The sequence below is a fragment of the Rhinolophus sinicus genome, chromosome 18, assembly GCF_057876585.1.
Source record: "Rhinolophus sinicus isolate RSI-liver-muscle chromosome 18, RSI-T2T, whole genome shotgun sequence".
Taxonomy (NCBI): domain Eukaryota; kingdom Metazoa; phylum Chordata; class Mammalia; order Chiroptera; family Rhinolophidae; genus Rhinolophus; species Rhinolophus sinicus.
Window position 1 is genome coordinate 103,634,068 of NC_142518.1, and position 4,662 is coordinate 103,638,729.

Here is a 4,662-nt window from a genome sequence, read left to right on the forward strand (position 1 = left end):
AAATCTAAGGTGATTTAATGATCTACAATTTAAAAGCTAGCTGGCTTATAATCCCTTAAAGAATTTCTTACAACTTTCTGTAACCCAAGAGGTATTTTAATTCTTTCCCCTTCTCTTTCAGGGTGTTCCATCCTACACTGTTGTGGGTCGGTCCCCAGTCACCAGCTTTACTCTGCCATATTTTTGCTACCACAAATCCCCATACGGAACTCAAGTCACCACCAACTAGAGGTTGCAAACTTGTTATCATCTAGCAAAGAGGAGTGGTTTGAGAAGCATTCATATTTATTGGTTGAAAGAGAGTAAAGTTGCCAGTCTCCAACCTGCCCCACCATTTGCCACTTGGCCCAGAGACTCAAGATCTGTACACTAGAGAGGGATCTGCTGCCAGAACCATGATTTGTCAGGGGATGCTAAACATCTTAGAGTGGGGAGATAGGGCGAGGTGAGAATTCATAAGGAAAAATAATGAAATGAAACAACCAGGTCTCTTGGTGCAGCAACGCAAGCAGGAACCAGGAACCTCGGCTAGGAGGGAAGACCACGGATTGTTTTAAGAAAATGGCCGACAAGCCCAACATGGGGAAAATCCCCAGTTTCAATATGGCCTAACTGCAGAAAAGGGAGACGCAAGAGAACACCCTGCCTACTAAAGATACCATTGAGCAGAAGTGGAGTGAAATTTCCTAAGAACTGGAGGACTCCCCACCCCCATTATCTTGGAGATTCCAGTTGTGATGTGGAGAAAGCCACCTACAAGTTGGACACAAGCGACAAGCTGCACTGTGAACCCCAGCACTCCGTGCCCACGCCATTGGCCTGTGGGTCTCTGAGGGGATTCCCCCCCCCCCATCAGACTGCCAAATTCCCCAGTCTGCCCTGGGTTATTGTAGAAAATTATTTTTATGATTAATGAAATTAAAACACACCTCGTGGCATGGCAAAAAAAGAGAAACAACCTAAGGGCTTTGTCAGCGCAATGATGGTAGCTTTCTGAGGAACATGACTAACTCAGCACTCTGAGCCAGAGGTTCATCCAAAAACTGTGACAGTGGATACACAGTTGAAGGCACCAATACGGGAAAAATTATTCTTGAATTATCAGCAGTATAATGTAAAAACAATAAAAATGGACAAATATAGTAAGATGAGGTTAAGAAGAACAATGGGAGGTACAGAGTAAGTGCTCAAATGTTAGCTATCATCACATGTCTGAAGTTAAAGTTACTGTGTTGTTTTTTCTTTTTAAATTAAATGTATTGGGGGGACAATGGTTAGTAAAATTACATAGGTTTTAAGTGTGCATTTCTATAATACATCATCTGTATATCACACTGTGTGCTCACCACCCCGAGTCAGTTCTCCTTTCATCACCATGTGTTGTTTTTCAATATGAGATTTGGGAAATATCCACATTGATATATGTTTGAAAAACAGTACTACAAAGAAAAATAAGTATATCTTCCAAATCTCAAAAAAAAAAAAAAAAAAAAAAAATCATGGAAGGAGAACTGACTCTGGGTGGTGAACACACAATGGGATTTATAGATGATGTAATACAGAATTGTACACCTGAAATCTATGTAATTTTACTAACAATTGTCACCCCAATAAATTTTAAAAATAAATTAAAAAAAAAATTCAAATTTATATATAAGTTGACCTGCGCAGTTCAAACTCATGTTGTTCAAGGGTCAGCTTTATTTGAGATCTGTGGTTGGGAATCCCTGTATATAGAGGGCTGACTTAAGTTATATACAGATTTTTGAGGTCTTCGCAAGGGTTGGCACCCCTAAATCCCACGTTGTTCAAAGGTGAACTGTGTGTTCATTCCCTCCATCTTATTAGCTGCATAGTAATTCAGATTCTCTGTCTTTGCATGGCTACTTGATATATCGAAAACTGAGAAAGGCATATTAAAGTTTCCCCCAAACTTTCTGTCAGATACTCCTTTTGTTTCTAAGAGTTTCTGCATTGTTTGTTTTCTGGCTGTGGTGAAGTATTTGCTTTTGGGGCTTCTTTTGCTGGCTTCTCCAGCAGTGGTTTGATCTAGTCCTGGCTCCAAGCCCTACCAGGGTTCCAGCAAACAGGTTATTTTATCTTCTGGAAACCGGTATCACCATCTTCTTTCTCCTTCATCCCTCCAGCCCAGGAGGCTAGTGGCATATTCTTTTTAATAATCCCCAGATTGCCTTACTCTCCTGTTTAGCACCTCAGCTATTCTATCAACTGTGTAAGCAAATTCCTGCATTAAAATGTCCCAATTTAAAATAATTAGATGGTTTCTCTTTTCCTAATTGGGGCCTCCTCTAGAATAAAGTTGCATCTGATTCCAGTGAATTTTTCAGACAACATGTGGTCAGAGCATATAAAAGCACAGATAACTGGGACTTCACTAGCTCAGAAAACAGATTGCATGCACTGATTTGTGCCTGCTTGCTAGCAAATATTTGTTTAACAAATATCAGTGTATCGGCAGAACTTGGTCCAAGATAAACTTCCATTATAATCTGGAAATGAGGTTTTGAGGTGGTAGCTAACCCTCACTTACTTCTAAATATTGCTGCTATTGTTATCCACCAGTAAGAGCCTGAGGGCTGCACGTGAACAAATTGCCTTGAGTCGGTTGGAAAAAGCAGGTTATCAAAGCAAGGACACAGTGAAGACACTGACCTGGAACTCTTTGAATTTTCTCTGAATAGAAATAGAGCCTGGGATAAGAATAAGTCTGAAAACGGGATCAAATTCCTTCACTTATGCAGTATAAAAGGAATCAGTCATGGAACAAGGAAATCATTACAGCTACAAACTTGATCTAAGTCAGCAGGGTGATGTAGCTGCCACGAGACTGATAGGAACTTACTCTCCAGAACAAGATAGACAATAGTCAAACTTGACTGTGACCTGTTGAGGTAGGTCATGCTTTAGGTGTATACCTGCACTCAGCTGTAGGTATATGAACAAAAAAGAACCGAGGCAAACTGGAGTTTACCCCCCCAAAAAAATATCCAGACTGTGGAGGGCCTTTGAAATCTTATCGTATGCAGGACTACCTACATAATTTATGAGGCCAGTGAAAAACGAAATTACGAGACCGTTTGTTTACAAATTAAGAATTTCAAGACGGTGACAGCAAGACATTAAATCCAGTGTGAGGGCTTTCTGAAAATGGTTCCCTATGGGACTGTTCAAGCTACATGACAATGAAGTCAGCCATGATGGCATGAGGAACAAGCTGTTCCCCTTGGAGACAAGAACTTGCAAAATCGTGGTTGAGGGTGAGGGAGTGTATTAGATTTACCTTCAGCTATTTTTAAGATTGCCATAAAGAACGCAATCGAGTTAATGCAATGAGATGAAGTTATGGTGAAGCAAATCGTGGGCTAATATAAGAATGAACATTCTTCAAATTTGTCCATCAAAAATGGATTGCTTTTCATTATTCATAGAAGCCCTAAAGTGAAAATAACCCTAATGTCCCATTGTCCATCAACTGATAAATGAGTAAACAAAACGTCTTCTATCCCTGTAGCAGGGTATTGCTCCTCGATTAAAAGGAATGAAGGGCTGATACATGGATGAACCTTGAAAACACTGTAGGTGAAGGAAGCCAGACTCAAGTGTTGCTGTACATCCATTTATGTGGAAAGTCCAGAATAGGCAAATCTAGAGACACAATTCGGTTACTGGTTACCTTGGGCAAAGGTTGGGGGTTTGATAAGAAGGGACTGCCAGCGGGTATGAGATTTTTCTTTGGGGTCATGAAACTGTTCATAAAACAGTTCTAAAAACTGTTCTAAAGTTCGGTTGTGCTGATGATTGAAAACTTTGTGAAATGCCAACAATTACTGACTTGTACATTTTCAGTGGGTAGATTTTATGGTACATGAATTATACCTGAATAAACTTGACTGTTTCCTGAAAAGGAATTGGAAGAAAAAAAAAATGGATTGCTTTGGAGAGCAGCAAGCACTCTACATGTGTTCTCAGGCCTGGCTTTGAATAAGGAATACCATGGAAATTTGTTGAAAACAAAAAACAAAAAAACACACACACACATATATTATCAGTCCAGCACCAGATTAAAAGGGGCAGCCCCACAGGCAGCTGCCCACGATGTCAATCTCTAAGGGACACAATTAGGTATTAGGACATCAGAAAGAACGTAAAGAGAAAGTTGTGCTTACCAGAACTCTTCTAAGACGTACTACTTTGTGTGCTTGAAAAAAATGGTTTGGTATGCCTCTTGTAGTAGGTGGGTGAGTACAAAACGGACATATGCAAGTATCAATAGATGGTCACTCAAGCTTTCTATGGAGGATGGGTCCAAATAGCTGTAGAACTTCCATTTAGATGAGTGGGATATGCAATTCTGGTATTATGACAGTCTTTCTTGGGATAATAATCAGTCATCAGACATCTTTTACCCTTCCGCAATGGTCCACTAAATAAAGGTTGAAGACATAAAATATCAGTTTTAAGGGGTAAAAAAACATATTAGCCTGCAAAGGTTCCATTTGTCTCTCTTTGGCTTTGCCTAGGCCCCACTTTAAAAGACTGTTTCAGTAGGTCTCCAGTAGATGATTGGAAAATATAATTTTAACAAACTTGCCTAAGTCTATGATGGATAGCCATGTTGGAAATCACTTGTAGGTATGCATG

At 39.9% G+C, this 4,662-nt stretch overlaps 1 pseudogene; it reads left to right on the plus strand.

Annotated features, from left to right (window-relative positions):
• Positions 1-561: 561 nt before the first annotated feature.
• LOC141569754 (thymosin beta-10 pseudogene) lies at positions 562-690 on the plus strand (annotated as a pseudogene).
• The last annotated feature ends 3,972 nt before the right edge of the window (positions 691-4,662 follow it).